Below are 27,086 nucleotides of genomic sequence, written 5' to 3'. Positions count from 1 at the left end.
ATATTCACGGGTTGGTGGATGCCATAATTGAAGAATCGGACATCGCTAAAACTAAGCTTTAGGTTAATGAGATTACTGATTTATTCTTAATAGAACGATTGTTTGATGATTGTTTTTTTCCATACATGATTGTGAGCTCGAATCGGGTTGTGCTTCTTGGAGTTGAATTGACGGTTTTTATGGATGCTTCAGTCACATGTTTTAAGGAATTTCATACAATTGCTTTAGGGGCTTCTTCTATGCAATTGATTCGATTCAATCCGCTTTGGAAAAGATTGAGGTGATCAAAAGATACTGGTTGTGAATCTAGGACGGTGGGGAGTTTTCAAACTCTCCAAGATGGCTGTTTATAAAGGTTGAACCTGTGAGCATTAGTATTCAGGGGCACTTAATGGAGATTCTTCCGCTTATAGTGGTCATGAGATAGACAGTGGTTATTCCGTTTGTGCTCTATGCAGCAAGATGAATAGTTCTAATGGCAAGGTTAAATCTTTCCCTTGTTAGGCAAGATTTGCGAGTAGTTGTATCTTAAGGCTTGGAACAACATTCAACGACACAAGGTAATCTTGACGAATTACTCAGGTTTAGATGCCTATTACAAAAAGAAGAATAAGAAGAAATGTTCGGGCGATGGCGAGCTGTCTGTGTTATGTGACCAAGATGAGGATGTTGTGTTCGATGATGAATTGGGGTAGGTCAAAATGGAGGCTTCTTTTTATGGGTGGGGTTTTGTTGATCATAAAGTTGAGTTTTTTGGTGGCAAAGAGTTTGAGGGTAACCTCGTCGATTGGTGACGGTTTTGACTGCCGCTAAGATGGTGTTGTCTTTCGTGACAACCCAAAAATTTCCGACCAAATATAAACTTTATCTTTATATATTATTCCGACACGATAAGCAAAGTTTGTTAAGTTAAATCTCAGGAATTTTAAACTGTGTTCATACATTCATTTAACCTCGACCAAATTCCAACGATTCATGAACCATTATATAAAGGGATATGATTATATATATATATATATATATATATATATATATATATTATAACTTGAGAATGTTAACAAAGTATTAAATGTATAATACTTTACAGGAACGTATTTGTTCCAATATGTTTAGCAAGGGAATTATAAGATAATATCAAATGTTTGAGTTATCAAGATCAAGATTCAATATAATTACGAGTCTCTATTGAGATGTCCACTTTGATTTGAGAAAATCTTTCCATTTTAACAATATTTGAAAATAGTGATTTACAAGTAAGAACAAATAGGTCAATTAACGTTAACTGGACAAAGGTTAGTAGAGATTAACTTTCAACACAATGATTGCCTCGAGTCTTTTGATAGGATAACTATTTAACTTTCATATTATTTAATGTAAAAGTGAAATTATGAAATGTAGATAACTTAGAAGATGGATATCGACAAGTTAAGTAAACCGACGTTTTATATTAAAATAATTTCATGCACTTAACTATCCATTGAATCTTACCCGACGATTCACGAGAAATTGTGTGTAAATAAATATGTAAACATATATATAGATATATAAATATAAATAAATAAGTGTATATATTAACTTGAATTAATATAATACCATTTAATCATTTGATTTAAATATGTAGAATAGTAAGCAAAATAAATAAGATGTTATTAAAATTAATATATATAAATATATAAGATTTCTGTACATAATTATTATATGTACAATGTATATGTATTAAAATATATAAGAATTTAATACTCAAAATATGTTATTACATAATAGATATTATATAACCAATAAAATGTAATACCAACATATGAAATTTTATTATAAATATAGTGGTTATAATAATATTACTTTCAATAGTACTATCAATACTAGTGTTATTAATATTGTTACCTTAAATATATAAACTATATTAAAGGCAATTACAAATTAAAAGTATATTTGTTATAATGATATTATTATTACTTTTATTATTTCTATAAATATTAATATCAAAATCAGTATTATTAACATATGATTTTAATATAAAAATGGGGAACATGTAACTTGTTATATTTTCATTATTACTTGTATTATGATTAGATATTATTATTATTAAAAATCGTTATTAAAGATATCATTGTGATTATTATAAAAATAATACAAATTATTATTATCATTATTTTTATTACTTTTATTATTATCCTTATTATTATTATTATTATTATATTATTATTATATTTATTATTATTAATATTATTATTAATAACATTATTAACTTTATTATTAACAATTATTATTATCATTTATTTTTATTAATATTAATAGAATTATTATTATTAATATAATTATATTTATTAATTAATAATATTTATTATATGTAAAGATTATACAGATATAATCCAAATTCTGTTTTAGATCGTTTTCATTTTTTTGTCTGCTCCCAAATATTCGGTCGTTCACCACAATCTTACAAAACTCGATCACATCCACTTTCTCTATTTTTGTTTTTTTTTTTTGGTCTAATCCCGTTAGATATCCGAATCAAATTGTACAAATCACTGTGATTAATTTTTGTTAATGTAGGATTCAATTACAAGTCTTTCTCAATCACAATTTAACACAGGAAATCATGATTTATATATTGATTACTACAAGTAATTATTGATAAAAACAAATAATAAAAACGTGTTCTTCTTCTTCACCTCTGTTCTTTTTTTTTTGTTGTTGCCAAAACTCGAATTCAAATCAATGATGAGAATCTAAAAATGCAGATGGGTTATAAAGCACATATACAAACTATCTGCAAGTTTTCAATCTTTATTTTCTGCGAATGATCTCGAATTTGGAAGTCAAAGTTTAAAAAATTAAAAAGTCAACCGACTTGTTCTTGAGGAAATTCGAACACGTTGTGATGTTTTAAGTTTAATTGATGATCCAAAAAGTTTTTATGTACGATTTACAACTTGTTTCATGTTGAACTCATGATCAGAAACCTTCTAAAAATCAAAAATCGAATTGTATGTTCTTCGTTTTAATTTTTTACTTCAGCGACTGTATTTTTTTTTCTCTTTGACATCACAACTGATTAAAAATAGATTCTATTTCGTTTATTCATTTTAAAACTAAACAAGTGATTCGTTAAAAGTTGGAATTGATCCTGGGTCGAATTTGAAACTGAGAAGAAGAAGAAGAGAAAATGAAACAGATAAAGGTTAAATAAATTGAAACGCGTATAATTTCAGAAAAAGCAAGGCAGAGCAGTTGGTAAGGGGTGTTTACTGGTTAGCGAGTGGTCACGGATTCGAGCCGGTCTGGGGGTAATTTTTTTTATAAAAGCTTTCCAAGGGGGTATAATCTCTTATTTTATTTCAATTATTATTATTATTATTATTATTATTATTATTATTATTATTATTATTATTATTATTATTAATCTGATTATTATTATTGTTATTGATAGTATTAAAATTATTATCATTATTAATATGATTATTAGTGTTGTTAGTATTAAACTTAGTATTGGTAGTAAAAGTATTATTAATTTTCAAATCTATCAATTTATAAAATAAAAAAAATTAGTATTATCATTTAAAGTAACATTTTACTAAAATTATTATGTTGATATCATTAAAAACTATCATTATTATTAGTAGAATTATCATTTTCAATATTATTTTTAGTAACCTTATTATCACTACAATTATTATTAAAGTTATTAATACTAATACTAATATCATTATTTTTATGATTATTATTACTAATACTAAAATACTTTAAGTTAATACATTAACATTGATAATTTACCTTTTTAAATTAATATTAAATACTTATCTCAAATATTGAAAATAAACATATATTAAGTTTTAGTACATGATATGATATTTCTAAATAACAGTATATGATATTTATTATAAATGACATATCATATACTTTAAATCTGATATATAATATATTAAGTATTTATTTAAAATGTATAAAATGAAAATATGAAACATATATACTAATAATATAAAATAATATAACTAATAAAGTTATATCTATATAATTTTAATCGATTACAATTAGGTGTGTTAATATATATATACAAATGATATAGGTTCGTGAATCCAAGGCCAACCCTGCATTGTTCAGTTTCGTCGTATGAATATTTTTACTACAAAATATTGTATGGTGAGTTTCATTTGCTCCCTTTTTAAATGCTTTTGCAATATATATTTTTGGGACTGAGAATACATGCGCTGCTTTCATAAATGTTTGACGAAATAGACACAAGTACTCTAAACTACATTCTATGGTTGGATTATTAAACCAAATATCTCCCCTTATAGCTTGGTAACCTAAGAATTAGGCAGACGAGAGGTTCTGTTCCTAATTGACTTGAATCCTAAAGATAGATCTATGGACTTCGACAAGTCCCATCCAGGTTATGGATGCCTTAGTACTTCGATTTTTATACAGACGAGAGGTTCTGTATATACAGAAGAGAGGTTCTGTATGCTTGGGGATATTCTAGATGCATTTTGTTAATGTCGGTTACCAGGTGTTCAATTCATATGAATAATTTTATCTTTATGCAGACGAGAGGTTCTGTTTATAAATATGAAAATCTTGTGGTCTATTAAAATTATCGAAATGATCGATTATGATAAATTAATGAACTCACCAACCTTTTGGTTGACACTTTAAAGCATGTTTATTCTCAGGATTGAAAGAAATCTTCCGCTGTGCATTTGCTCAATTTAAAGATATTACTTGGAGTCATTCATGGCATATTTCAAAAGACGTTGCATTCAAGTCATTGAGTTCAGTAAAGATTATGATTAAGTAAATGACATATTAGATCATTTATAGTTGGATATTATGAAATGGTATGCATGCCTGTCAACTTTCGATGTAATGAAAGTTTATCTTTTAAAACGAATGCAATGTTTGTAAAATGTATCATATAGAGGTCAAATACCTCGCAATGTAATCATATGTTATTGTATTCGTTCTTATGGATTAGGACGGGTCTTTACATCTTTTTTCGGGACTACTAAGATTTATTAGTTCTCTTTGATAGCGTGTTTGTATTGAACAAGTGGAAGGCAAACTCCTAACATCGGGGACTAAAAGTGGAAATGTTTATTTAGCGACGGAGAACCTCGGGGTTGTTTAATGTCAGGATGGTTGCTGTATTTGTTAGTTTTTATCACCGCCTTGACTAGTTTTTTGGTTGTTGAGTAGCTTTTTATTTTTGTATTCAGTAGGTTTAGTTAGAAGCTTGATTTATGCTTTTGGTTGATTGTTGCTTTGTTTAGTATCTTGTTCTAGTTTTAGGTTTGGCTCCCAAGTAGATAGTTTTTTAGGTTTTACAACACGTAATACTCATATGAATTCGTCGTGGGAATTTTCTCACGAGAGACAGTAGGATTGTAATGTTCTTCCAGAAAATGATCAGATTTGTGAGTTTCGACATTGCGTTCGGTCCCCAGTCAGTGACTCCTGATAGCCATTCAGAAAAAATGATAGTTACTTAGGTTTAGTTGGTTTTGATTTCGTTTAGTTGACTGCTTTCTATTACAATGCTTGCTCGTTTATTGTAACTTTGTTTGATTCTTTTATTTTTTAATAAAAGATCCTTGTTTATTCTACTAAGACAAAATTACGCTCGTTGTCCCTGAACTTGTATCCAGTCTTCTCAGGTCATCCTTAAACTTTTTTTTTTGCTAGCGTCGTCCCTGAACTTGTACTTTGTAACTCCGGTCGTCCCTCCATCAATATTCCGTCCAGCTTTCTGTTATCTCATCCATGTACAAGACACGTGAGGGTATATTAGTCTTTCTATCAATTTTGTCTAATTTAGTCAGGGACGATTATCGTAATTTTGTCTAATTTACGTATCTTCTTCTCCAAATATCAATTAGAGTGCTCTTATCGGTCCGCCAGTCACCCGCCGTTGCCCCTCGCAGTTGAACGGCACCGATATTAGCGCGCTGTCAGTCATCCGCCGTTCAGTGACCGTGCTTCACTTTTTCATCCGATGATTTAAACAAGAACGTGTATTTATCCGTTATTTTTGTTTCCAACGGATATATTTGCAACATATTCAGTTTTTATAATTTTTTTTTCCATTTTCAATCCTATATATACAACACTCCACATCTAAACATATACACATTAAACTATTCAACTCACTCAAATATTACAACACATTCCATATTACAACCTACTACAAAAAATAAATAACTTGTATCCTAACGATTACGATTTTGAAGATGTTATGGAACTAGCAAGTGCGTACAATCCGGAGGGACAACTTGAAATGCTTGATTTTTTAGACGCCAACGAAGAAGAAAATTATGAACCTATCCCAAGAGCTCCAAGAATATATTTTCCGAGAGATCGGGCAGGAAGGGCTGCACTATTGTGGAATGATTACTTTTCTGACACACCAACATTCCCCGAAGATAAATTCCGAAGATGTTTTTGAATGAGCAGTCGACTGTTTAACCGTATCTCCGCAGGTATACTCAGTTATTCTCAAGAACCAGTTCATTCATACTTTAAATATTTTCATCAAAGACGGGATGCAACCGGTTTACTCGGGTTTACTGTTTATCAAAAAATTACCTCGGCTATACGACAATTAGCATACGGTGTTGCTCCCAATATTTTTGACGAGTATTTGCATATAGGTGAAAGCACATCGTATACGTGTTTAGAAAATTATTGCAAAAGTGTTATACATTTATTTTCGAACAAATATTTAAGAAAACCGAATGACAATGAAGAACCAGGACCTTCGGGAACTAATAACCAAGATGAAGATGAGGACGAAGACGAAGACGAGTGCGAGGACGAAGACAACGAGTAGTTATATTTCGAATTTTAATTTGTATTTGTTTTTAATAATAATGTAATGTTTAATTAATAAAAAAAATTTAAAAAATTAATTTATTCAATGACATTACGTCATGGATGTTAGCGTTTAGTCTTTGGTATGTCATGGGATGAAGGAGGAGAGAAGGTGCTGATGTGGCGCTGATGTGTTAGTCACTTTATCCATGACATTGCGTCATGGATAAGAGTGGTCTTAAACAACTCATGAATAATCCAAAATCTTCAGATCTGGAATAACCAAATTTCAAACACAAAATCTTCATCCACAAAGTACATCAAAAACACCTAGCATCTTCCGCTTGTACCAATTTCCCCGTGGACACTAGGATATCCCATTTGTCACAGCTGCCTGAAATTCCATGATCCTGGAAAAACAATCGAGAAGAAAAAACCAAGAAAATTTTATACGTGAAGCAAGCAAATTTATTCAGCAAGTATTAATTTACTAAGAGCATTCCCATTCATGACAGCCTTCTTCATATTAACACACTGCCACATCAGCGCCACATCACCATTTCCTTCCCATCACTAACCCATCACAATTAACTCCCAACAATGACATACCATCACATTAACTCACTTTATTAATTTTATTAAACTTAATTTTATTATTATGATTAGGGGGATGATTCTCACACACTGTTTTTTGATCCTCACACACCCTTTTACCCTATTATTAGGGAGGAGTTCAAGTAAATTGGTGTGTGAGGATCAAAAAAATAGTGTGTGAGAATCATCCCCCTTATGATTAATATTATTATTATTATATTATTTAATATAAATATATATTATATATTATTATTTTTATAAATAAAACAATAAATAATAATAATATAATACTCTTTATATAATCTAAATTTAAATAAAACTTCACTAAACTAAATAAATTGTCATCAAACCTAGACATCAATTTAAAAACTACAACCTAAAAACACATAATGTAAACGATACAAATTAAAACTACTTTTAAAACCTACTAATTAAAAATGACATTATTAAAAGTACATATAATTATTCATCATCGTCGAAGGCTTTCGCATATTTCTTTGTCATGCTTGCTCTTGCTTTCATAACCAAATAGTATTGTTCGGGTGGCATGTTATCTGAAACTGATTTGGCTAAAAGTTTAAAACTTTCTATCATTGTACGCTTCTCGGCTTCTATTATTCATTATATTGATAATAATAGTTATAATATATTTATTTAGTTGAAAGAAAATGGAAAATAGAGAGGAGGTGATGGAAATGAAATATGAAAGATGAGCAAAATATATATATATATATATATATATATATATATATATATATATATATATATATAAATGAATGAAGGTAGCAATAAGTATTTATTGGTAAACATTAAATAAGTTATTCTTTTTATTAATATTAGATACCCTTCAAGTGTATAAATCTTCGTGAATGAAAATGCTAGGGATTCACAATTTAAAAGACAATAGACATTGGCTAGAGATTGGCAATGTACTCCCATTAGGTGCATAACATTGGCTAAACATTGGTTAAACATTGGCTAGAGATTAACATTATTGTTGGGAATGCTCTAATAAGTATATCACTAGTGCTGAACACTACAATATCTATGGTAGCATCTAAAGTTTATCACACAAATTGTTACAAAAACCCATATTTAATCAACAAGAAATTTGAGGGATAACAAAACCCATATGAACTCATACAATAGATAACTAATAGAAACAAAATATATGTTTCGAAACTCATATAAACTTAAATCTTTTCTTTTATTTCGGTAACGGTCTCCCTCTCTAACTCCGGCACCGTCGAATCTTAATTTTCACCTCTCTGGTGGCGGAGGTGATTTTGGAATCACGTGATTGTTTAAATCAATACAGAGAGAAACTTCAGATTTGATTAAGCTGAAGCATGTATTGGTACTGAGAGAAGCTTCATATTAGATCTGATACAGTCACTGATCGATTTTGCTTTATTTAAGTGTTTAGCCTTGAAAATGATCTTATTGGGCACGTGAACATAAGGATCAATTTTGTCCAAGTTTAATTCAAAAGTTTATTGAATCTGATTAGGGTTGAAATTGAGTTTAGTTTAAAGGTTTGTTTTTGTATAGGGAGGTGATATATCCACTTAATTATTTGATAGATCCACTCATAATTATGCAGTAAAAGTTGTACAGTACAAATATCTAATGCATTAAAAAGGTGGATGTATAAAAAAAACATGTGGATTTATCATTACCCGGTGTGAATTAAAACGTTGGGATGGTGATGGTTGGTAGATTGTACAAGTGACATAGCATGTAGTACAAAGGTGAGAAAGAAATGTATATTGAAGGATAAATAAAGAAGTAATTTTGATAGAAAGACTAAAATACCCTCACGTGTCTTGCACATAGGATGAGATAACAGAAAAATTGGACGGAATATAGACGGAGAGACGATCGGAGTTACAAAGTACAAGTTCAGGGACGACGTCAACAAAAAAAAAGTTTAAGGATGACCTGAGAAGGCTAGATACATGTTCAGGGACGACGAGCGTAATTTTGTCTTCTACTAATGAGTGTTTTGTATTCTATAATATATATTCAAGACCTAACTCAATTTCTAATAGAAATTAAGTATGAATTTTTCACATTTTTTCTTATTTTGTTGGTACGATAAACACATATGATAATTATAAATAGTCTATCACAATTGATGAGTTACATTGTTGGCCAAATGCCATTTGATAACAAATTAATGAGTATGGTGAGTTCACACTATAAACATTTGAGTTAAACTTACTAAATAATTATATATTTTCAATTTTATTTCAATGTATGGTATATACCAAGAATAAATACTATTGTATACTATGTAATATAAGAAAAACGTGTTAATGTAAACCAACCTAACTTGCTAACCTAATAAATAAGGTATTTGTTAGAAAAAATTCATAGTTGGTCCACAAACTTCATCTTCTTCATCATCATCATCATCATCACCACATCCTTCATCTTCTTCCCCGAACACCATTCCAAACCCTATCTTCATCTTCCTCAAATCAATACATTTAAAACCCTATTCTCATTTATACATATTAGACAATCGACAATCTCACAAATATATCACAAACACTCGATTAAATGCACAAATATAAAAAATGTTAATTGTTATCATAGATCTATACATGTAATTTAAATAAAGCAATTATGTACGCCACCTACATCAAAGAAATTACCATTGAAAGAAATTGAAATTCAAACACACTAAATTCCATAACAATTACTGTATACAAAAACATTACAACCTCTAATATCAATAACGAAACACTTAATTACAAGTAATAAATCAAAAATATCATAATACATGAAACAATAGTGCAACGAACAAAAAAAGTGAAAACACATCTCCGGCATATCCAATCTCTCAGGATCTATCTCCGGCTTACCCAAATTCCTCCAGATCTGATGTTCACCACTCTCGATGTGAAAATCTCATTCATCGTAAAATGTCCATTGTGTAATGCTTATTTCTTCTAGATCTGGATCATGGTATGGGAGAGCATTGTGCGGCGTAGCAAGTTACTAGTGTTTTAAATCGAACGATGGTGATGACGATAGATCCAAGCTTCAGATCTGGTGGTAGATGGTGAACAACCGTTGGAGGTGGGTGGTGGTGGCGTGATCTAGATGAAGGTTAATGAGATGGGGGTGGTTGTGGATTTTGAAGAAAAGAATTTGGATTTTGTTACACAAATGAATTCGAAAGTACTTGGGGTGCTCCCATCGGTGAGGTCTTGGGGGCCGCCCAGCCACACGTTCACCTGGATGTCGATGGTATCGGGTCTCCCAGGCTTGCGCCCAGCTCCACGTCCAGCTCCTCGTTCCTCTTCTCGTGTTTTTGTGAAATATATGAGAACAGAGGGAGTATATATTTATGCAGTACTTTTTAGTTTTGAACTTGTACATTTAATTAATTAATTAATATAGTGGGTTCCAATTTATTTGAGGAAGTATGTCATTGTTGGTAGTGTTTAGTCCTAGGTTAATCCTCGTGAGAAAGTGCTGATGTGCGCTGATGTGACGGCTAGTTCTGAGAAGGGAGGAGTGTCTTGGTTGGGAGCACTCTTATAGAAAACAAAATGAGGGAGTACAGAATAAAGAATATGAATTTGATTGTGTAAGAGTTTTTCAAATCAAAAGCTCACAAATGTTTGGTATGTAATTTGATTTAACGGATTTTTTTTTAACGTCCGTTAATATTTAGGAATTGCACAAGCAAAAGAGCATATCACAGGGACTGTTTGTATATATTTTTTTTAGTTAAAAAATGACATATAGTTAGTTTAACCGGTCTAGCAGGAAGCAGTCACTTTTTGCTTACATTAACACATTTTTTAAAAATTCATAGCTTACAATAGTATTTTTTTTTCCAGTATATAACTTACATCGGAACAATAATGAAAATGTATAACTATTTAATAGTTTAAACCCTAAAAATTTCGACAATGGTAGTTGTATTTAAATCTATATATTTAGATTTTTTAGAAATTTGGTTAGCATGCATTTCACACTTAATCGTGCATCAAATGGTGTTGCATCAATTTAAATGGTGTTGCTCCGATGTTTACTTAATCGTACGTCGGTCAATGGTAGTTGTCGTATGAGAAGACTGTTTGTCAAAGCTAAATGAAATGGTAGTATAAAACAATATTTAAACAAAGACGAAAAAGGTTTGACCGTCTTTTTATAATCATGCATCATATATTCAAGTTTCAAATACCACGCTAACAAAAAAAACTCTAGAACCCCTAAGACCACAGATATTGGTGATTGTGACGTGGAGTGGGTGAGGTGCACTTTTTGGGGAAAAACTGTGACTGGGCCATGACATTTTGAGGGGGAGTTGTAACGGAGGGCATTTGTAGGGGCGTTTGTGGGTGATGTGGTAAAATTTTATTGGTATTTGAATGATAAAATATTAAAAAGGTGGAGAGAGAAATAACATTAACCAATCAGTAATTGACACCTCAGGGTCGTTCTTTCTCTCTTGGGACGCATTTGCTTGACAAACGCCCAACTACAAACGCCCACAAACGCCCCATTACAGGCGTTTGTAGGGCGTTTCTCGTGACATGTATGCGGCATAGGGGGCCACAAACGCCCCATTATCTGTGGTCTAAAAGATATCATACATAACCTCATAGTTTTCGACATCCTTAATAACCATATAAAACTTGGGCCATACATATTTGAATATCGTCATATGTAGTTTAAAGTTTTGTCATGAGGATAAAAAGGTTAATGGGTATTTCTATATAGAAACATATATGTTTGTTTTGACATATATAGTAGATAGTAGATATAGATATAGATATCATATGATGATTCATAAGAGTTAATTTCGTGTATATTATTGATCTTGTTTATCTTAAATTAGTTTTTTAAAACAATGTAACCAGTAAATATTACTAAATCTCGGATTACTATCCCTTGATATTTTTGCCCAATCGTCATTCCTTTCTTAATTACTCCGTATTTAACTAGCTGTAAATAAAATGATATATAGTGACATATTATTACACTCACTCACCTGTGTGATAAATGTGCCATAGTTCTAAAAACTCGTTCCATTATGAGATGGAAAATGATATTCCGTATTTAACCTTTTAGCAAAGTCCAAAACGCTTGTAGGTGGATGGTCAAAGTCAACGTCTACGTACGGTTGTTCATGCATGCAGATAGCTACTACGGTTCCGTTCATATTCAAGGTACTTGTTTAAATCGTTTGATTATAAAGTTTTAAAAATCGTTAAATTAATTAACAAGGATTTAAGTTTACCGGCTACAACCAAGGATTAATTAAGTAATAACGAGGTTTTTTTAATATATAAAGTATGTGAGAAAATGATGTTTGAAACTCGAAACTTTTAAATGAAGAAGCCTCCAAAAGCAATGGCTGACATCAAAATTTGATTAATTAGATTTGGTTCGGGGAATAATAGAAATCTGAATTTGACCCAACATTCAATCTTGGCTTGCTAAACAATAACTAAAACGTTTTTTCTATTTCAATTCGATTTATCAGTAAAAAATGAATTTTTATTACATATGTGTACATGGAGTCAGGATTTGACGATAAATGAGACTTACACAACAAATATATATTTCATTAAAAACTCTCTTTCAAAAATCATAAGAAATTATTATTATATGAGAAAATAAGTACACAACCATAATCGTTTTATATAGTATTAAAGTACTAATTAAACCAAATACATAAGTTATGCACACATCAAGCCATCATTTCACAAATAACCTATCGATAATAGATCAAAAGTTAAAACTAGATAATACAGATAAAAATATGGAAAAACTTTAAATACTCTTCCACAATAATATACTTGAAATTGGTGTCATTATCATTTAGAGTTTTTCTAAAAACAACCCTTAGAATTGTCATTAAGAGATTAGGAGATGCGAGAAAGACTCTTACATTAATAGGAATCAACCACTTTCTAAAAAAAAAGAACCACCCGATGTACTATCATTTTATGCATTACTTTTATTCTTAATGACAACTTTAAGGTTGTCAATAGAGGAAAACCTAATAAAACTGAAATAGGTGAACTTCCTATGTATAACCTATTATATTTGCTCTAGATCGATAATTACTTTACAAATCTTTAGTAACTAGTAAACAATAAAAAATAAGCCCACACGTGTGTTCAATGATTGGTTAACAATGGATAAAGTTGACGAAATCATTGCAAATGCCTGTGAGATTTTTGTATCTGGTATAAGACCTTGCTGTATATTCAGGAACAAGTTAAAAAATGTCAGAAATGAATTAAAAAGATGTAGTTCGGTATTTGACAACCTATGTGATCAATACAGAAGCACTTACCGCGAAAGAGATGAATGGTTTGATAAGAGAAAACACTGGTAAGCTAAACATAATATGAAAACCAACATGTTGAAGAAAAAAGCGAGAATAAAATGGGCACTTAAAGAGAACGAGAACTCCTAGTACATACATAACGTTATCAAAAGGAGGCAAAATAAGAACTCCGTATTTGGCTTAGTAATTGATTAGGTTTAGACAGATGGTCCGCAAAACATGAAATGGGAGGTGCTTGGCTTTTACTCAAATATATTTCATGTCAATTCTGACCTTTGAAACTGTTCGTTTAATATTCAAGCAGGTAGATTATCGTAGAACGACAACGATGTCCTTGAGACACGGTTCAATGAAAAGAAATATGGGATGCGGTACAAAGTTGCGGTAACTCCAAAGCCCCAAGACCCGATAGCTTTAACATGAAGTTTTACGAGAAATATTGGTGGTTAGTTAAAGATAATATCATCAAAGTGTTTGACTGGTTCTGGAATAGGATGGAAATCTCGCAAGGTTGCAATACATCTTTTGTAACCTTAGTCCTGATAAGCCTTATCGGAAGTCTCTACAAATAAATTACAACCGTTCTTTCAAAGCGCCTTGAAATTGTTATAGACTAAGTTATCGGAATAGTACAAAGCGCTTTTGTGAAAGGAATACATTTTCGATGGAGTACTTATAGCAAAGGAAGTGATCGTAGAATTAAAAATGGGGGAAAAGTAAGGTCTTTTCAAAAAAGCATTCTGAAATGTCCCGTTCATATTGATTATAAACGTTCCATATTAATTGATTTCGTTGCGAGGTTTTGACCTCTATATGAGACGTTTTTCAAAGACTGCATTCATTTTTAAAACAACCATAACCTTTATTTTATCGATAAAGGTTTAAAAAGCATTACGTAGATTATCAAATAATGATAATCTAAAATATACCGTTTACACACGACCATTACATAATGGTTTACAATAAGAATATATTACATCAAAAATAAGTTTCCTGAATGCAGTTTTTACATAATATCATACAAGCATGGACTCCAAATCTTGTCCTTATTTTAGTATGCAACAGCGGAAGCTCTTAATAATCACCTGAGAATAAACATGCTTAAAACGTCAACAAAAATGTTGGTGAGTTATAGGTTTAACCTATATATCATCAAATCATAATAATAGACCACAAGATTTCATATTTCAATATACATCCCATACATAGAGATAAAATTCATTCATATGGTGAACACCTGGTAACCGACATTAACAAGATGCATATATAAGAATATCCCCATCATTCCGGGACACCCTTCGGATATGATATAAATTTCGAAGTACTAAAGCATCCGGTACTTTGAATGGGGTTTGTTAGGCCCAATAGATCTATCTTTAGGATTCGCGTCAATTAGGGTGTCTGTTCCCTAATTCTTAGATTACCAGACTTAATAAAAAGGGGCATATTCGATTTCGATAATTCAACCATAGAATGTATTTTCACGTACTTGTGTCTATTTTGTAAATCATTTATAAAACCTGCATGTATTCTCATCCAAAAAATATTAGATTTTAAAAGTGGGACTATAACTCACTTTCACAGATATTTCCTTCCTCGGAAATAAGACTTGGCCACGGATCAATTCACGAACCTATACAAATATGTACATATATATCAAAGTATGATCAAAATATAATTACAACCATTTTTATTATGTTTTAAAGATTTGAGTGTATTAAGTCAGCTGTCCTCGTTAGTAACCTACAACTAGTTGTCCACAGTTAGATGTACAGAAATAAATCGATATATATATATTATCTTGAATCAATCCACGACCCAGTGTATACACGTCTCAAGCTAGATCACAACTCAAAGTATATATATTTTTGGAATCAACCTCAACCCTGTATAGCTAACTCCAACATTACTGCATATAGAGTGTCTATGGTTGTTCCAAATAATATATATACATGGGTCGATATGATATGTCAAAACATTTGCATACGTGTCTATGGTATCCCAAAATTACATAATATATTAGAATACATGTATAATACAATATAAGTTAGCTAGGATATGATTTGTATAGATTTGTTAAACATTTCTCATAGCTAAAAAGATCAAAAATATCCAATCTTTTTTTACCCATAACTTCTTCATTTTAAATCCGTTTTGAGTGAATCAAATTGCTATGGTTTCATATTGAACTCTAATTTAAGAATCCAAACAGAAAAAGTATAGGTTTATAGTCGAAAATTTAAGTTACATGTCAATTACTAAAGAGGTAGTCATTTTCGTCGAAAGAACGACATCTTGATGATCATTTTGAAAAACATACTTTCACTTTGAGTTTAACCAAGATTTTTGGATATAGTTTCATGTTCATATGAAAAATCATTTTCCCAGAAGAACAACTTTTAAATCAAAGTTTATCATAGTTTTTAATTATCCAAACCAAAACAGCCCCCGGTTTCACTACGACGGCGTATATCCGATTTTATGGTGTTCATCGTGTTTTCAGGTTTTAAATCATTAAGTTAGCATATCATATAGATATAGAATATGTGTTTAGTTGATTTTAAAAGTCAAGTTAGAAGGATTAACTTTTGTTTGCGAACAAGTTTAGAATTAACTAAACTATGTTCTAGTGATTACCAGTTTAAACCTTCGAATAAGATAGCTTTATATGTATGAATCGAATGATGTTATGAACATCATTACTACCTCAAGTTTTCTGGATAAAACTACTGGAAATGAGAAAAATGGATCTAGCTTCAAAGGATCCTTGGATGGCTTGAAAGTTCTTGAAGCAGAATCATGACACGAAAACAGTTCAAGTAAGATTTTTACTCGAAATAAGATTGTTATAGTTGTAGAAATTGAATCAAAGTTTGAATATGAATATTACCTTGAATTAGAAAGATAACCTACTATAAATAACAAAGGTTCCTTGATCTTAGATGATTACTTGGAATGGATTAGAAAGCTTGGAAGTAGACTTGCAAACTTGGAAGTATTCTTGATTTTTGTGAAACTATACTTATGAAATTTATGAAGAACACTTAGAACTTGAAGATGGAACTTGAGAGAGATCAATTAGATGAATAAAATTGAAGAATGAAAGTATTTGTAGGTGTTTTTGGTCGTTGGTATATGGATTAGATATAAAGGATATGTAATTTTGTTTTCATGTAAATAAGTCATGAATGATTACTAATATTTTTGTAATTTTATGAGATATTTCATGCTACTTTCCAAATGATGGTTCCTACATGTATTAGGTGACTCACATGGGCTGCTAAGAGCTGATCATTGGAGTGTATATACTAATAGTACATACATCTAAAAGCTGTGTATTGTACGAGTACGAATACGGGTACATACGAGTAGAATTGTTGATGAAACTGAACGAGGATGTAATTGTAAGCATTTTTGTTAAGTAGAAGTACTTTGATATGTGTCTTGAAGTCTTTCAAAAGTTTAAGAATACATATCAAAACACAACATGTATATACATTCTAATGGAGTCGTTAAGTCTTCGTTAGTCGTTACATGTAAGTGTTGTTTTGAAACCTTTAAATTAACGATCTCAATTAATGTTGTTAACCCAATGTTTATTATATCAAATGAGATGTTAAATTATTATGTTATCATGATATTATGATGTATGAATATCTCTTAATATGATATATACATTAAAATATCGTTACAACGATAATCGTTACATATAAGTCTCGTTTCGTAATTCTTGAGTTAGTAGTCTTGTTTTTACATATGTAGTTCATTGTTAACACACTTAATGATATATTTAAATATCATTTTATCATGTTAAATATAGTGTATCAATATCTTAATATGATACATATGTATTTAGTAGACGTTATCATAACGATAATCGTTATATATATCATTTCGAGTTTCTTAACTTAGTAATCTCATTTCTTATGTATATCACACATTGTTAATATACTTAGTGAGATACTTACTCATCATAATCTCATGTCAACCATATATATATGTCTATATATACCACAACATGTAGTTTTTACAAATTTGTAACGTTCGTGAATCGCCGGTCAACTTGGGTGATCAATTGTCTATATGAAACTTATTTCATTTAATCAAGTCTTAACAAGTTTGATTGCTTAATAATCTCAATTAATATATATAAACATAGAAAAGTTCGGGTCACTACAGTACCTACCCGTTAAATAAATTTCGTCCCGAAATTTTAAGCTGTTGAAGGTGTTGACGAATCTTCTGGAAATAGATGCGGGTATTTCTTATTCATCTGATCTTCACGCTCTCAGGTGAACTCGGGTCCTCTACGAGCATTCCATCGAACCTTAACAATCGGTATCTTGTTTTGCTTAAGTCTCTTAACCTCACGATCCATTATTTCGACGGGTTCTTCAATGAATTGAAGTTTTTCATTGATTTGGATTTCGTCCAACGGAATAGTGAGATCTTCTTTAGCAAAACATTTCTTCAAATTCGAGACGTGGAAAGTGTTATGTACAGCCGCGAGTTGTTGAGGTAGCTCCAGTTGGTAAGCTACTGGTCCGACACGATCTATAATCTTGAATGGTCCAATGTACCTTGGATTTAGTTTCCCCCGTTTACCAAATCGAACAACGCCTTTCCAAGGTGAAACCTTAAGCATGACCATTTCTCCAATTTCAAATTCTATATCTTTTCTTTTACTGTCCGCGTAGCTCTTTTGTCGACTCTGGGCGGTTTTCAATCGTTGTTGAATTTGGATGATTTTCTCGGTAGTTTCTTGTATTATCTCCCGACCCGTAATCTGTCTATCCCCCACTTCATTCCAACAAATCGGATACCTGCACTTTCTACCATAAAGTGCCTCAAATGGCGCCATCTCAATACTAGAATGATAACTGTTGTTGTAGGAAAATTCTGCTAACGGTAGGTGTCGATCCCAACTGTTTTCGAAAACAATAACACATGCTCGTAGCATGTCTTCAAGCGTTTGTATCGTCCTTTCGCTCTGCCCATCAGTTTATGGATGATAGGCAGTACTCATGTCTAGACGAGTCCCCAATGCTTGTTGCAACGTCTGTCAGTACCTTGAAACAAATCTACCATCCCTATCAGAGATAATAGAGACCGGTATTCCATGTTTGGAGACAACCTCCTTCAAATACAATCGCGTCAACTTCTCCATTTTGTCATCTTCTCTCATTGGCAGGAAGTGTGCTGACTTGGTGAGACGATCAACTATTACCCAAATAGTATCATAACCACTTGCAGTCCTTGGCAATTTAGTAATGAAATCCATGGTAATGTTTTCCCATTTCCATTCCGGGATTTCAGGTTGTTGTAGTAGACCTGATGGTTTCTGATGTTCAGCTTTGACCTTAGAACACGTCAAACATTCTCCTACATATTTAGCAATATCGGCTTTCATACCCGGCCACCAAAAGTGTTTCTTGAGATCTTTATACATCTTTCCCGCTCCGGGATGTATTGAATATCTGGTTTTATGTGCTTCCTTAAGTACCATTTCTCTCACATCTCCAAACCTTGGTACCCAAATTCTATCAGTCCTATATCGGGTTCCGTCTTCCCGAATATTAAGATGTTTCTCTGATCCTTTGGGTATCTCATTCTTCAACTTTCCTTCTTTTACAACCCCCTGTTGCGCCTCCTTTATTTGAGTAGTAAGGTTAGTACGAATAATTATATTCATAGCTTTTACCCGTATAGGTTCTCTGTCCTTTCTACTCAAAGCGTCAGCTACCACATTCGCCTTCCCCGGGTGGTATCGAATCTCAAAATCATAATCATTCAACAGTTCAATCCACCTGCGTTGTCTCATATTCAGTTACTTCTGATTAAATATATGTTGGAGACTTTTGTGGTCGGTATATATAATACTTTTGACCCCATATAAATAATGCCTCTAAGCCTTTAATGCAAAAATAACTTCACCCTATTCCAAATCGTGAGTCGTATAATTTTGCTCGTGAATCTTCAATTGTCTAGACGCATAAGCAATCACCTTCGTTCGTTGCATTAATACACAACCGAGACCTTGCTTTGATGCGTCACAATAAATCACAAAATCATCATTCCCTTCAGGCAATGACAATATAGGTGTCGTAGTTAGCTTTTTCTTCAATAACTGAAACGCCTTCTCTTGTTCATCCTTCCATTCAAATTTCTTCCCTTTATGCGTTAATGCAGTCAAGGGTTTTGCTATTTTGGAGAAATCTTGGATGAATCTTCTGTAGTAACCAGCCAATCCTAAAAATTGACGTATATGCTTTGGAGTTTTTGGGGTTTTCCACTTTTCAACGATTTCGATCTTTGCCGGGTCCACCTGGATACCTTCTTTGTTCACTATGTGACTGAGGAATTGAACTTCTTCCAACCAAAATACACACTTTGAAAACTTAGCGTACAGTTTTTCTTTCCTCAATACTTCTAGCACTTTTCTCAAATGTTCTTCGTGCTCTTAATCATTCTTTGAGTAAATAAGTATGTCATCGATGAAAACAATGACAAACTTGTCAAGATATGGCCTACACACTAGGTTCATAAGGTCCATGAACACAACTGGTGCGTTAGTCAATCCAAACGGCATAACCATAAACTCGTAATGACCATAACGCGTCCTAAAAGCAGTTTTTGGAATATCATCCTCCTTTACTTGCATTTGATGATATACATAACGTAAATCGATTTTCGAATAAACCGACGAGCCTTGTAGTTGATCAAATAAGTCGTCAATTCTCGGCAGTGGATAACGGTTTTTGATGGTAAGTTTATTCAACTCTCTGTAGTCAATACACAACCTAAATGTACCATCCTTCTTTTTGACAAACAAAACAGGAGCTCCCCATGGTGATGTGCTTGGTCGAATGAAACTACGTTCTAATAGTTCTTGTAGTTGGCTTTGCAGTTCTTTCATCTCGCTGGGTGCGAGTCTGTAAGGAGCACGAGCTATTGGTGCAGCTCCTGGTGCAAGATCTATTTGAAATTCAACAGATCGATGTGGAGGTAGTCCCGATAATTCTTTCAGAAATACATCGGGAAATTCTTTTGCGACGGGAACATCATTGATGCTCTTTTCTTCAGTTTGTACTTTCTCGACGTGTGCTAGAACAGCATAGCAACCTTTTCTTATTAGTTTTTGTGCCTTCAAATTACTAATAAGATGTAGCTTCGTGTTGCCCTTTTCTCCGTACACCATTAAGGGTTCTCCTTCTTCTCGTACAATGCGAATTGCATTTTTGTAACATCCGATCTCTGCTTTCATCTCCTTCAGCCAGTCAATGCCAACTATTACATCAAAACTCCCTAACTCTACTGGTATCAAATCAATCTTAAATATTTCGCTACCCAGTTTAATTTCTCGATTCTGGCATATATAATCTGCTGAAATTAATTTACCGTTTGCTAATTCGAGTAAAAATTTACTATTCAACGGCGTCAATGGACAACTTAATTTAGCACAAAAATCTCTACTCATATAGCTTCTATCCGCACCCAAATCAAATAAAACATAAGCAGATTTATTGTCAATAAGAAACGTACCCGTAACAAGTTCTGGGTCTTCCTGTGCCTCTGCCGCATTAATATGGCAAACTCTTCCGAGGCCTTGTCCATTCGTGTTCTCCTGGTTCGGGCAATTTCTAATAATGTGGCCCGGTTTTCCACATTTATAACAAACTACATTGGCATAACTTGCTCCGACACTACTTGCTCCGCCATTACTCGTTCCGACACAATTTGTTCCTTTCGTTCTGTTAACCCCTGGTCCGTAGAGCTCACACTTCGCCGCGCTATGACTATTTCTTTTACACTTGTTACAAAATTTGGTGCAGAACCCCGAGTGATACTTTTCACACCTTTGACATAGCTTCTTCTCATTGTTGTTGTTGTTGTTGTTGTTGTTGTTGTTGCGGTTGTTATTGTTGTTGGGATGATTGTTGTAGTTGTTGTTGTTGTTGTTGAGCCGTTTGTTGTAGTTGCGATTGATGTTGCGATTGTTGGGATAGTTGTTGTTCTATTTGTGACTCTTATCACCGTTTTCCTCCCACTTTCTTTTGACTAGCTTCACGTTGGCCTCTTCGGCCGCCTGTTCTTTAATTCTTCCCTCGATCTGGTTCACTAGTTTGTGAGCCATTCTACATGCCTTTTGTATGGAGGCAGGCTCGTGTGAACTTATATCTTCTTGGATTCTCTCCGGTAACCCTTTCACAAACGCGTCGATCTTCTCTTCCTCATCTCCGAACGCTCTCGGACACAATAGGCACAATTCTGTGAATCGTCTTTCGTACGAAGTAATATCGAATCCTTGTGTTCGTAACCCTCTAAGTTCTGACTTGAGCTTATTGACCTCGGTTCTGGGACGGTACTTCTCCTTCATCAAGTGCTTGAATGCTGACCACGGTAGCGCGTAAGCAGCACCTTGTCCCACTTGCTCTAGATAGGTATTCCACCATGTTAACGCAATACCTGTGAAGGTATGCGTAGCGTACTTCACTTTGTCTCCTTCAGCACACTTACTTATGGCAAACACCGATTCAACTTTCTCGGTCCACCGTTTCAATCCGATTGGTCCTTCGGTCCCATCAAATTCTGAAGGTTTGCAGGCAGTGAATTCCTTATAGGAGCATCCTACACGATTTCTTGCGCCGTTAGCTGTATTGCTAGATCAGAGTTATTGTTGGTATGTAGCGCGGCCTGTACTGCGGCTATGTTTGAAGCAAGAAAGGCACGAAATTCCTCTTCGCTCATATTCAAGGTGTGTCGAGTAGTCGGTGCCATTTCCTTCAAAATAGTCAAATGAAACAAGTTAATCATACAGAATATTAAGAGTAGTCAATAGTATCTCGTAGCATAATATGAACTCATTTATAAAAGCTTTTTCTTCATATTAGCATTTTATAAGTTTAAATTCGGGTACTACCTACCCGTTAAGTTCATACTTAGTAGCTAATATACAATTCAACTACTACAATTTCATATGAAAAACTGATTATAATAATATATCACATACAAATATTCTTCAAACTTACAACTTCGCTATATTACATATAACATGAAATATAGTACACTATGATACAGGACAGTTTTGAAGATAAATCTAGTTAATACGCAAGTTGTTCAGCAAAGGAAATAAAGACACGTAATTCATAAGTCCAGAAACAAGTCATGCATTCTGGTTTTACTAAGACGACTTCCCATCCTTGGTCTTGTAGAAAATAACCGTTATGACCATTGGCAAGGCAGCATGTTGTAATGTCGTCAAAAGGACGAGGGTTTCGTAATGTCCAACAGCCCCGTAATAATCTAAAAACCTTGTTTCTCACCCCAACTACTGAATCCGTCACTTGTGAGAAAGTTTTATTTAAAAGCTGCAATTTGATGTTCTTTTTCTCACTTTGGTAAGAAGCGAACATCACTAACCCGTAATCATAATGTAGTGACCCGAACTTTTCCATGTTTATATATATTAATTGAGATTGATATTTACATGATTAAATGTTTCCAACATGTTAAGCAATCAAACTTGTTAAGACTTGATTAATTGAAATAGGTTTCATATAGACAATTGACCACCCAAGTTGACCGGTGATTCCCGAACGTTAAAACTTGTAAAAACTATATGATGACATATATATGGTTATATATATAGTTAACATGATATTATGATAAGTAAACATATCATTAAGTATATTAACAATGAACTACATATGTAAAAACAAGACTACTAACTTAATGATTTTGAAACGAGACATATATGTAACGATTATCGTTGTAACGACATTTAATGTATATATATCATATTAAGAGATATTCGTACATCATAATATCATGATAATATAATAATTTAAAATCTCTTTTGATATTATAAACATTGGGTTAACAACATTTAACAAGATCGTTAACCTAAAGGTTTCAAAACAACATTTACATGTAACGACTAACGATGACTTAACGACTCAGTTAAAATGTATATACATGTAGTGTTTTAATATGTATTCATACACTTTTGAAAGACTTCAATACACTTATCAAAACACTTCTACTTAACAAAAATGCTTACAATTACATCCTCGTTCAGTTTCATCAACAATTCTACTCGTATGCACCCGTATTCGTACTCGTACAATACACAGCTTTTAGATGTATGTACTATTGGTATATACACTCCAAAGATCAGCTCTTAGCAGCCCATGTGAGTCACCTAACACATGTGGGAACCATCATTTGGCAACTAGCATGAAATATCTCATAAAATTACAAAAATATGAGTAATCATTCATGACTTATTTACATGAAAACAAAATTACATATCCTTTATATCTAATCCATACACCAACGACCAAAAACACCTACAAACACTTTCATTCTTCAATTTTCTTCATCTAATTGATCTCTCTCAAGTTCTATCTTCAAGTTCTAAGTGTTCTTCATAAATTCCAAAAGTTCTAGTTTCATAAAATCAAATACTTTCAAGTTTGCTAGCTCACTTCCAATCTTGTAAGGTGATCATCCAACCTCAAGAAATCTTTGTTTCTTACAGTAGGTTATCATTCTAATACAAGGTAATAATCATATTCAAACTTTGGTTCAATTTCTATAACTATAACAATCTTATTTCAAGTGATGATCTTACTTGAACTTGTTTTCGTGTCATGATTTTGCTTCAAGAACTTCGAGCCATCCAAGGATCCATTGAAGCTAGATCCATTTTTCTCTTTTCCAGTAGGTTTATCCAAGGAACTTAAGGTAGTAATGATGTTCATAACATCATTCGATTCATACATATAAAGCTATCTTATTCGAAGGTTTAAACTTGTAATCACTAGAACATAGTTTAGTTAATTCTAAACTTGTTCGCAAACAAAAGTTAATTCTTCTAACTTGACTTTTAAAATCAACTAAACACATGTTCTATATCTATATGATATGCTAACTTAATGATTTAAAACCTGGAAACACGAAAAACACCGTAAAACCAGATTTACGCCGTCGTAGTAACACCGCGGGCTGTTTTGGGTTAGTTAATTAAAAACCATGATAAACTTTGATTTAAAAGTTGTTATTCTGAGAAAATGATTTTTATTATGAACATGAAACTATATCCAAAAATTATGGTTAAACTCAAAGTGGAAGTATGTTTTCTAAAATGGTCATCTAGACGTCGTTCTTTCGACTGAAATGACTACCTTTACAAAAACGACTTGTAACTTATTTTTCTGACTATAAACCTATACTTTTCTATTTAGATTCATAAAATAGAGTTCAATATGAAACCATAGCAATTTGATTCACTCAAAACGGATTTAAAATGAAGAAGTTATGGGTAAAACAAGATTGGATAATTTTTCTCATTTTAGCTACGTGAAAATTGGTAACAAATCTATTCCAACCATAACTTAATCAACTTGTATTGTATATTATGTAATCTTGAGATACCATAGACACGTATACAATGTTTCGACCTATCATGTCGACACATCTATATATATTTCAGAACAACCATAGACACTCTATATGTGAATGTTAGAGTTAGCTATACAGGGTTGAGGTTGATTCCAAAATATATATAGTTTGAGTTGTGATCAATACTGAGATACGTATACACTGGGTCGTGGATTGATTCAAGATAATATTTATCGATTTATTTCTGTACATCTAACTGTGGATAACTAGTTGTAGGTTACTAACGAGGACAGCTGACTAAATAAACTTAAAACATTAAAATATATTAAAAGTGTTGTAAATATATTTTGAACATACTTTGATATATATGTATATATTGTTATAGGTTCGTGAATCAACCAGTGGCCAAGTCTTACTTCCCGATGAAGTAAAAATCTGTGAAAGTGAGTTATAGTCCCACTTTTAAAATCTAATATTTTTGGGATGAGAATACATGCAGGTTTTATAAATGATTTACAAAATAGACACAAGTACGTGAAACTACATTCTATGGTTGAATTATCGAAATCGAATATGCCCCTTTTTATTAAGTCTGGTAATCTAAGAATTAGGGAACAGACACCCTAATTGACGCGAATCTTAAAGATAGATCTATCGGGCCCAACAAGCCCCATCCAAAGTACCGGATGCTTTAGTACTTCGAAATTTATATCATATCCGAAGGGTGTCCCGGAATGATGGGGATATTCTTATATATGCATCTTGTTAATGTCGCTTACCAGGTGTTCACCATATGAATGATTTTTATCTCTATGTATGGGATGTGTATTGAAATATGAAATCTTGTGGTCTATTATTATGATTTGATATATATAGGTTAAACCTATAACTCACCAACATTTTTGTTGACGTTTTAAGCATGTTTATTCTCAGGTGATTATTAAGAGCTTCCGCTGTCGCATACTTAAATAAGGACGAGATTTGGAGTCCATGCTTGTATGATATTGTGTAAAAACTGCATTCAAGAAACTTATTTTGTTGTAACATATTTGTATTGTAAACCATTATGTAATGGTCGTGTGTAAACAGGATATTTTAGATTATCATTATTTGATAATCTACGTAAAGCTTTTTAAACCTTTATTGATGAAATAAAGGTTATGGTTTGTTTTAAAATGAATGCAGTCTTTGAAAAACGTCTCATATAGAGGTCAAAACCTCGCAACGAAATCAATTAATATGGAACTTTTTTAATCAATAAGAACGGGACATTTCAGTTGGTATCCGAGCGTTGGTCTTAGAGAACCAGAATTTTGCATTAGTGTGTCTTATCGAGTTTGTTAGGATGCATTAGTGAGTCTGGACTTCGACCGTGTTTACTTGAAAAATGATTGCTTAACAAATTTTGTTGGAAACTATATATTTTTAACATGTGAATATTATGTGATATATTAATCTCTTAACGCGTTTGATATTATGTGATAGATGTCTACCTCTAGAACAAGTCCCATTGACTCACCTAATAATAATGAAGAGTCAAATGTAAATTGGAATGATTCGTGGACTGATTCACAAGTTCCCGAAGAGGAACCGGAAGAAGAGTCGGAACCGGAAGAAGAATCGGAACCGGAAGAAGAATCGGAACCGGTGGGGGAAATAATAAAACGGTTAAGTAAAAGAAAATCCTCAACCAACCGACCAAGGTTAATTATGGTCAATGGTGTTTCCGCCAAGGAAGCAAAATATTGGGAGGATTACCAATTCTCCGATGAATCGGATTCCGACGAGAATTCCGATGATGTTATAGAAATTACCCCAACTGAATTTAAAAAGGCAAAAGAAAATAATAAGGGAAAGGGCATAAAAATTGAGAAATCTAATTCCAACCCCGATGAACTTTATATGTATCGTCAACCCCCGAAGTCCTTAAGTTGTAACAATGACCCGGGAACCTCTAAAC

The sequence above is a fragment of the Rutidosis leptorrhynchoides genome, chromosome 9 (genome assembly GCF_046630445.1).
Source record: "Rutidosis leptorrhynchoides isolate AG116_Rl617_1_P2 chromosome 9, CSIRO_AGI_Rlap_v1, whole genome shotgun sequence".
Taxonomy (NCBI): domain Eukaryota; kingdom Viridiplantae; phylum Streptophyta; class Magnoliopsida; order Asterales; family Asteraceae; genus Rutidosis; species Rutidosis leptorrhynchoides.
This window is presented reverse-complemented; position numbering follows the sequence as displayed.